The sequence below is a fragment of the Bombus fervidus genome, chromosome 3 (genome assembly GCF_041682495.2).
Source record: "Bombus fervidus isolate BK054 chromosome 3, iyBomFerv1, whole genome shotgun sequence".
Lineage (NCBI taxonomy): Eukaryota > Metazoa > Arthropoda > Insecta > Hymenoptera > Apidae > Bombus > Bombus fervidus.
In genome coordinates, this window is record NC_091519.1 from 7,688,310 (window position 1) to 7,697,390 (window position 9,081).

General features: G+C 35.3%; 1 long non-coding RNA gene across 1 annotated transcript; it reads left to right on the forward strand.

The window, feature by feature from the left end:
• The first annotated feature begins 479 nt into the window (after positions 1-479).
• On the forward strand, positions 480-8,070 carry LOC139985534 (uncharacterized). Its single transcript, XR_011799429.1, has 2 exons — positions 480-1,896; positions 7,725-8,070. It is a non-coding gene; the product is annotated as an uncharacterized lncRNA (long non-coding RNA).
• Positions 8,071-9,081: the final 1,011 nt, after the last annotated feature.

Sequence of the window (9,081 nt, forward strand, 5' to 3'; positions counted from 1 at the left end):
TCAAGTGAACGTAAGCCTTACCTTGTAAACGCATATCGAACAACACTAAGCAAACGACGATCAACTCTGTACTGCGAATAGTTTTAAATACATTTGACTACACCAAGTATCAATTCGTCTCATCACTAGATACACCAACACGTTTAATCGCAGCTCCACAATTGTGTCCCACATTTTCGATTTATTTTAAACAACCTTCTGTTGATTATTCACACCCGTCTAGTCCGGAATTAGGCAAGTTCAAGTATACTTGACAAATTTCCAAACTCGATTTTCTTCAGAATAAGGCGTCATATGGAACAATTTTTTTTATATATTCGACTTACCTTTGCACGTAGAATCGCTTCCCTGCCGATCGTACCACGATTGTCGAGACACCCTGTACCTGATTTCGTTCGCTTCTTTTAGCGAAGTAGGTTCGTTCGCCCGAGTCCTATGGCGACCGAGCAACTGCGGCCATACATCAGCCTCGCGCAATATTCGCTATTATAATGGGGAGTTAGACACGTCAGCCGCTTTTTCGTCTCTTATTGTTCCTTCTTGCCCGCCTTTTGACTTTTTTTCCGTACAGGCTTCTTTCAAGCTCGTTCCAGCGTCGCGTCAACGACGCCGATTTTTCTATTTTCTCCCGTGAACTGTTAAGCAGGAATGTTTTAATTGCCGGGGTGCAAGCACGAGAGAAAGCGGAGAAACGAGATGTTGTACGATGTGGCTGCGCCGTGATTTGAAGTTTCGAGATGATTGCAGGTTTAAATGATTTTCAGGAAGGGTTGAATGGACCCTGGATTGGTTCAACCCGTTTTGGACGAGTTTAGGTTGAGATTCTTGAATCCGTTCAGTGTTTAATATGATGGAACGAAATGTAGAGACTTTTGGTTATGCTATTTTGAATTTAAAAATAAATAATTTTTTGATACGTGTATGAAATGGTGAACATTTAAACTCGGCACTGCCTGTTTAGTTATTAGAAGTTAAAATATGATTAAAGATCACGAATTATTGCACAATTTCTTTAATTGAACGATCTGCCATGAAAACGAGTCAAATAATTATTTTGTAAGTGCAGCAGACTTTGTTTAAACGAATAAAATAGTTTCGTTCAACTTTCTCATACCAATATTCCATTGTACATTTTCTACAACAGCAATTAGTTAGAATCATTTTACCAAAAAATCTATATCTAAGAATCTCACAGGAAAATCGATTCATACCTGTTCACAAAAGCTGCTGACAGCTGTAATCCCTCTAACCACTACGAAAAGAGTTCCTTTTTACGTCAAAAAATCGCCTCGGATGGAGTATCCATGTAGCTTGACTTTCAGATATTCGAAAAATGCGAAGGATTCGCGTGAGATCTCGTTTCTAAGGCGCGATGACAAGACGCCCGATGTGAAATTCAATGAAGCCAGGCGATTCCAGGGTGCTTAAGTTACTCTCGCGCAGGAATGCGTGTTTCGTTAATGCGAAAGCAAACGAGAAGAGTCGGAGCGCATCGCGTGCCGCATTATGCGCATACGAGCAACTCGAGCTCTTTCCCTAGAGCCACGTTCTCGCTCGACCGAGTCCTGCCACCGCTGAAATATTTTCATTACCCACCCTACCCTCGTCGAGGTGCGGTTATTGCACAAGTTTTGTGGTATCGAGGGAGATTTAACATGGGAACAGCTTCCTCGTGGCCTTAGACTTCAGCCAATTTTAAATCCTTCGTGTTTTTCATTCTCTCGTTTGCTTCCTTTTTCCTTTTTTTTCTTTTTTTTTTTTTTTTTTTTTGATGCGTCGATGTAATGCAGATTGAGAGGCGAGGGTTTGTATTGAGAAACTGTAAGGAGCTGGTTTTTTATAATTCGTGTATGGCAAGGTGTGGCGTTATTGACGATGGAAGTCTCAGTTCTGCCGGTAAGGCTGAAATTATTATTCATATTATATTATGCTATTATATCGTAAATATACATATTGTGTTATACATGTATAGATTTGTTTCTTAACGATATGCCAAGTGAAAAAAGACTGTTCTTTATAGCGTAAGTTTTCAAATTATTGGAATTTAATCAATTCTTTATAAATGTTCCAAAGTTTATGAACCGGAATGTAAATTTAAAAGTTTCTACTATCCGCTCGCGCATGATATAAAGAAGTATTATTTATTATTGTAAATATACGAGTTTTGAGCACAGTCCTGTTGTCAAGTCTCTCAATTTTCTATTCGTATTTGTTGCATGAAAAATCATGTCTTGGACGATCGCGGTGGCAATAGCGGCGGAGACTTCAATGCTTGCATAGAAAATAACGCGGCGCGTCGCCGCTTGGAAATAATAAAATACCGTGGCCGCAGAGAACATCCGTTACGTGAACGCGTGTTGGATAGAATAAATTTCAAGGTCACCAAAAGCATAACGGATATAGGTGAAAATAAAACGAACTATTATGCAAATGACTGCGAGATGCAAGTTGCACTAGGAAGTGTGTTAGGGAATAAATTACAAATGATTGTCTTTCGATTTAACGCGGCTCGATGAATCGCGAAATCATCAGTACGGATAACGTGGGTTGTTTCCTTGGAGGAATGTAACAAAGGCGAAATTGCAGGGTGTTCGTTTAGCTTGAAAAGAAACTCGAGAAACTCGAGTATCAAGAATACTATTGTAGTTGTACAAAATGTAGTTGTAGTAAAATGAAAGATGCATGGATACTGTTTTTCTAGCACCCTATATTTTCTTCACTATTTAATCAATTATTATGGAGAATTTCGCTCGTTCTTTAAATTAAAAACCAATATTTATCCTATGCTTAGTATTTATTTTTAAATATCCTATTATGTAAAAATGCATACTTCTATTCATTACAGAAATTTAGCGTCATGAAAACGAATCTTAAAGTTTTATTAATACGTTTCTCGTCGTGTTGGTTCTGTATTTATTGTATAGTTAACATATGTATACATCAATATGTCGATACAAACTAATCAGTGATATAAATCTACCATCTGTTTATACGTTTCATACATCTAAAATGACTATTATCTACTTTCATATAAAAACATCTCGATATAAAGAATTATCCGTTAGAAAAAGTTTTTCAAAAGTCATGGTTCGTTATGTGTCTTCTTTGTTCATTGGAAAGGTTATTAATAACGTTATTAATAATTCATCGATCTATCGTAGAAGTCATTGGCGTTGAAGACGTTGGTAAACATAGGTAAAAAGAGAGAAACGAAAGGGGCCTGATCGAGGCGATGCGGTGGAGTCGACGTAAGGCGCGGACAACGATTATGCGTTTCAAGGCCGTCGTGTTGTATAACAACGTGCGTTTCACCTTAGCCGATCGCGATATCGACCTCGTCTGGAATGTCGACACTATACCATTCGCGACTGAAAAGGAATTCGCGTGTCTGGATTTCTTCCTTTTTTCAAATTATACCCTTTATTTTTCGTTTTCTGCGATTTGTATCGCAAGGAGATTCGGTTTATCCTGTCATCAGAGTGCCTCTGTAATATATCAGATTTACAACTTGAATGAAAAAGTTAATTATTACGATAACATGTGAGAAATATAAAATTTATTAGAAGATTGATTTAAAAAGACAGGAATATCTTAAATCGTATTTCCTTTTTTTTCTTTTTCTTTTTTTTTTAATAAACGAATATTTCATTGATGTTCAATCGAATTCATTAGTAATTTATTTATGTCTGAAATTTTGTTCAGCCTTCGTTTATTTTTTGTATTTTGTTATCTATACCTAGATACATCGATGATAATTGAAAAAATGTTTCATCCTCTTTTATGTATCCTTTTATCGATATTTATGCCGATTCCAAAAATATAAGGAGATATCGGTCTTCTAAAATTATCAGCGAATTATTTTAGGATTTCAATTTTTTGGCGCGATTTTGTCCATTTCATGGGAAGAAGATGAATCAGGGGCAATAAAACGATAAATATTCATGAACGGTTAATTCATCCCATAAATAAGGCTAAATGCTTTCATAAGTAGCTAACATAAACTTTTTAATAGGAATAATAACAGTATTTAATAAAACGAAACAACAAAAATAGAATTAAGAAAGAAAAATATAACGTTCTAGCTTGATTATCAAAATATAAAAAAAAATACAAGATTCAAGCGACTATAGACACCGTGGTCTTAAACTTGGTTTGTAAGTAAAGTCATGGAGATTTTATGATTTAAAATAAAAAAAATATAATCTTCATCTCCTAAACGCTTAAATATTTTCGTGAGTCATTGTATCAATCATTTGTCAATTATCTATTTTTATCAATTTACTACTTACTATTTACACATACTTGACAAGGTTTTTAACTCGAATTTCTCAAAAAATGGAGCCTCCAACGCAATTCTGTTATTCCTGACTTTCGTCATATTTCAAGCCATAGAATCTCTCTCATCTCGCTTGTCTTACGAACTTTGGACCACGATGTATAATATAATCCGGGATTTATTTATTTTTTCGATAGTATTCTTCCAACTATCACATTCAGCGAGTGTTACCACTTAATACCAGGATTCTTCAGCCGGTATATTTATACGTGTCAAGCAATTCGAAACGCTCTTATCCCAGTCGAAAAAACGACCGATCTAATGTACGATCCATGGCGTTACGGTCGAAAATTTCGAGCATCTTTCATCGTGTCTGATCGGGCAGACATCGACCTCGAAACAGATTAACCGTAATCGAGCAAAATAGTTGAACCTTCGTCCAAGGATTCGCAAGGATGTCGACCTCACCGTCGGTTCTTTCGTGAACCTCCATTACCTCTTCTTCCTTTCTTCATCCTGGCATCTCGGCTCGAGCCATGTTTTTGTTCGCTTCTTTTTGTCTTCCTATTTTTTTTTTTTTTATCTTTGTCAGCGATGTTTAATTGCTTTGTTCAACTAGATTCCGTTCCTCGATCAAGTTATGTCGTCCACGTTCCGACAGAGCTCGATTAACGTCAATTAAAAGAACGAACGGAAGAAATCCGTATGTAGGCGATACGTTCTACCGCGTGACCCTTTCGAACGGTCTGTCGGGATCTCGTGTTGTCGCCTATGGGCGATTCACGTTACACGTTTGATCATTGTAGAAATTGTCGAGATACGATCGTACACTGTCGATCAAAATGTTGGAATTGCTTTGTCGGGTGTAAAGTAAGAATACAAATTACTATGTAGCGGTGAAAACGACGAGAGATTATATCGTTTGACTGCGACTGTATGATATAGATAAATACATCAAATGGATAAGATGTATGGAATATAAGAATTGGTTACGTGAAGATCGACACCTTCGAAGACCACAGGGAAAAACATGATAAATATATTTTTGAGAATTATTTAATTGCAACGCTACTTGCTAATCAGTAGCTAATATTTTGATATACTTATACTCACAAGAAGATTCGTTAAATCCAAAGATACAAGCTTTTTAATACTGACAGATGTACTAAATTTCGTAACAAAAATATTACGACAATCAACACTTTTACAATGTTGACGAAAGATATATGTATATACTTAGAACTAGAAGCAAGTGAAACAAGAAAACTGAACTGTAAAACATAAACAATTTTAGCTCAATATGTTTTTCTTCTATGATCCTTCTTTCTCCCAGACTAATAACATTTCAGTCTTGAATGCATTAAGCAGAATTCTAAATTGAATTTTTTGTAAATTCTCATGCTTTATGAAGTATTTAGTGATTTGAAATTTTTGATACGTAGTGTACATATAGATATATACGACAGCTCAGCTGCTCTATTTAGTTCTCTTGTGATTGAGCATCCGCAGTAATTATGGGTGGAATGATTGACGCTTTGTCGTGTAACGGGATCGGGATGTGGATTTTGATGTAATAATATAATAGTTTGCAGGGACGATCGTTTCGGAGGAGATCGTTACCGGTGCGTTTCGAAATTTTGTCGAATAATAGGACGAACGTGAGGAATCAGTTTTTTCCTCGACGTTCTTTGACGGTCTTTAAATGATTAGAATATATCGATTGATTACATCTAGCTTTTGTTATGAACGCTTTTAATCATTGTATTTAAATTGTCAGAGATTCATGATATACATATGTATCCTGAAATTAATGCTTGTTGTAAGAGCAGTCATTAGATAAGAATTTTATGTGTACTCTAAGCACTTGTTATTCATAAAAGAAAAAGATACAAGTAATCTATGTTCTTAGGTAATAATATTTCACTATCGTTGCGATTCAACATCGAGTATTCCGATTTTTATTTTTATTCTTTTATTATACGTATTATTTTTCATTAAAATTTTAAGTAATATTTGTTAAAGTAATACTTTTAAGGAATTTTTCAATATCTTTTTATCTGTTTTTAATCCTTTTTTAACGTATCTATCTCTCTTAGAAAGTTAAATAGAACTTTATTCATTAATGAATTTAAATCAAATAGAATAAAGTAAAAAAAGAGAGAAAAATTATTCTTCCTATTTTTAAAATAAACATATTAATATTCATCTAATCCACTGATTAATCGCCTAATCATTTAAAACCGCCTCACCTAAATATCTCTAAGTAACTTCACAAGCAAATCTGCATTGATCCGTATCCACCTACCTCTAATCACAGGATAGAAATTAACGGGAATCTTTATTGCATTTTTCATAAAGAAAGCAGTAGGGAAAACTGTTTCGCAACGGTGTTCCTAAGGTGGAAAATCGAGAGGTCTGACGATGTGAGTTCGATCGCGGCCAGAGATTCATAACTTTCACAGCTCATAAGATTCAGCTTTTGTATTTAGATTGTTGTTGCGTTGTTTCGCGGGGGAAAAACGGTGCGACTTCGTACCGTTCTGCGAAGAATTCCGCTTTTATTTCACGTTGCACGTTTTTTATATGATCCTGTAACGGAATCTGAATGAATCGTTAACCACGAGCAGGATGTTTGACCTATCGTAACATTTCCAAAACCTGTCCCTCTTAATAAGGTATGTTAATTAAGTTGTGTCGCAACGATCTGCTGACTTCCACTTAATTCGAATCTCGAATTACTTGATCGAATTATAAGAGCTTCTCTCTGTTTCTGTCTTCGCCTTCATGTAGCTATAATGAAACGAAGGAAACGGGTGATGTAATTAATGTTATTCAACGTGTCTCGAGAGACTGTGGAATTTAACTTTAATTGAGTTCGTTGTTCGGGTCAAAGACATAGTATTTTATTCGAACTCGTTTTTACGTCATGCTATTCGTTGTACATTTCGATATATTAATTAAATAATATAATTAAGTTTTCATTCTATTAGCTAATTATTTCAACTATTTTTGAGTGGTCTTGATTTTATGAGAAAATTTGCATTATTCAATTTTTAACCATCTTTGCATTTTTTATGTACGACTCGTGCAATGAATAAATTTTAATAGTGAATAAACAGAGGATAAGTATATTTTAATAACAAGTGCATTAACATTATCTAATTCGCATATAAATAAAGAAAAACGGTTTAATAAATTTCTCAAGCTCTAATATATATTTTGTTCAACCAAACACACCTCAAAAAATCAATTAAAAAAAAAAAAAAGATGCAGCACCTCAAAATTTACATCAGTCGACAAAAAATAAAGAAAAATATCTATTCTATTCTCAAATCGAACACTGACATCAATAAATTTCGTTCGTCGTTAAAACGAGTGGCAGTCCGATTTTTCGAGTCGAATTTCTGCACCCCCAACCGATGGATCACCCTCTTCCCTTTTGTTCCAGGAGCCAACAACGGGACCAGGGATATTATTCCTTCTCAGCAGGATTTCTCCAGCCATTATCGTTTAATGGCCCAGCCGTTAGCAAAATCTATTAACAAGACGGCCGTTTCGAGAACGTTTAGCGTCAGACAAACGCCTCAAACTTTCGGCTAAGCCTTCACCTGCTGATCGTCTCACGGTCACAAGCATAACGCAAATGCTTGTTACGTGCATTGGCATTTTAAACGGTTCCTTGATGATATTTAATTATTTTTGCATATTCAGAATATATTATAAACGGTTTGATTATTATGATTTTACGATCTTTACTAATTAGCCTATATTTCATACTAGATTTAATAAATCAATGTTTTTTCTTTTATATTTTCATTTTCTGTACGTGGTATTTAGTATTATAAGAAATATCTACTATACAAAAATCTAGAATATTTTATAGTATATCCTCCGCTATTATTCCACTCAAACATTTTAACTAATGCAAATTTTATTGGTTTTATATCTAATGGTTTGATCGGTGAACCAAGTAATAAAACATTGTTAGGAATGAATTATTTATCATCGTCAGATAATTACGATTCATCATATCCGTGTTAATTTGTAAGCACCCATAAACAAACCCGGGTATCTTTCATTTATTCATCGTTCCAATATCTTAGCCTGAACTCCTTTGCTACTATTTAAATCGCGATCATCTTCAAGTTCTCGACACATTTTCCCAGTTGTTGTTTCACATTTCCAGAATTAATTAACAGTAACATTGAAAACTTGCTATTGGTCTCACTTGCTCTCGATATTATCACCATATGCCGTATAAATAAATTATTCCATAAACATTATCTCGATTGAGAGTAGTACAATTACGATAATAACGCGTTTTATTACACACTAATGTATATATTTTTACCAAATTTTTATCACACGGATCATAAACGGTAATATAATGGAAGAAAACGAGCACGAGTCCGCGTACGGTGACTAAATTTAAATCCACGTTCCGCCATTAACGCAACACACTCGAGAGCCTAAGGAATTCTCGGGGCTTAAACGCGCTATTTGTCGAAGATTTAACTGGTCGATTTCTCAAGCTGTTCCTTCGGATAACGCAATGATTTCGTCCCCGTGCTCTTCGCCACAGTCACGATAAAGTAACATAAAGAAACACGGTCGAAATACATTATTTAGCAAGGATCCAATTTGTATAATTTGCGACGGCCGTTGTTAAAATATTGTCTCGAATAAATTTCGCGGAGATCTGCTTTCGTGATTACGGCGTGGCTGTCTTCCCCTCCTTGCTATGCGTTGATCGGTTCCATCGTCGACCAACTATTTACCTGGTCCCCAGCAGGATGCCAGAGATC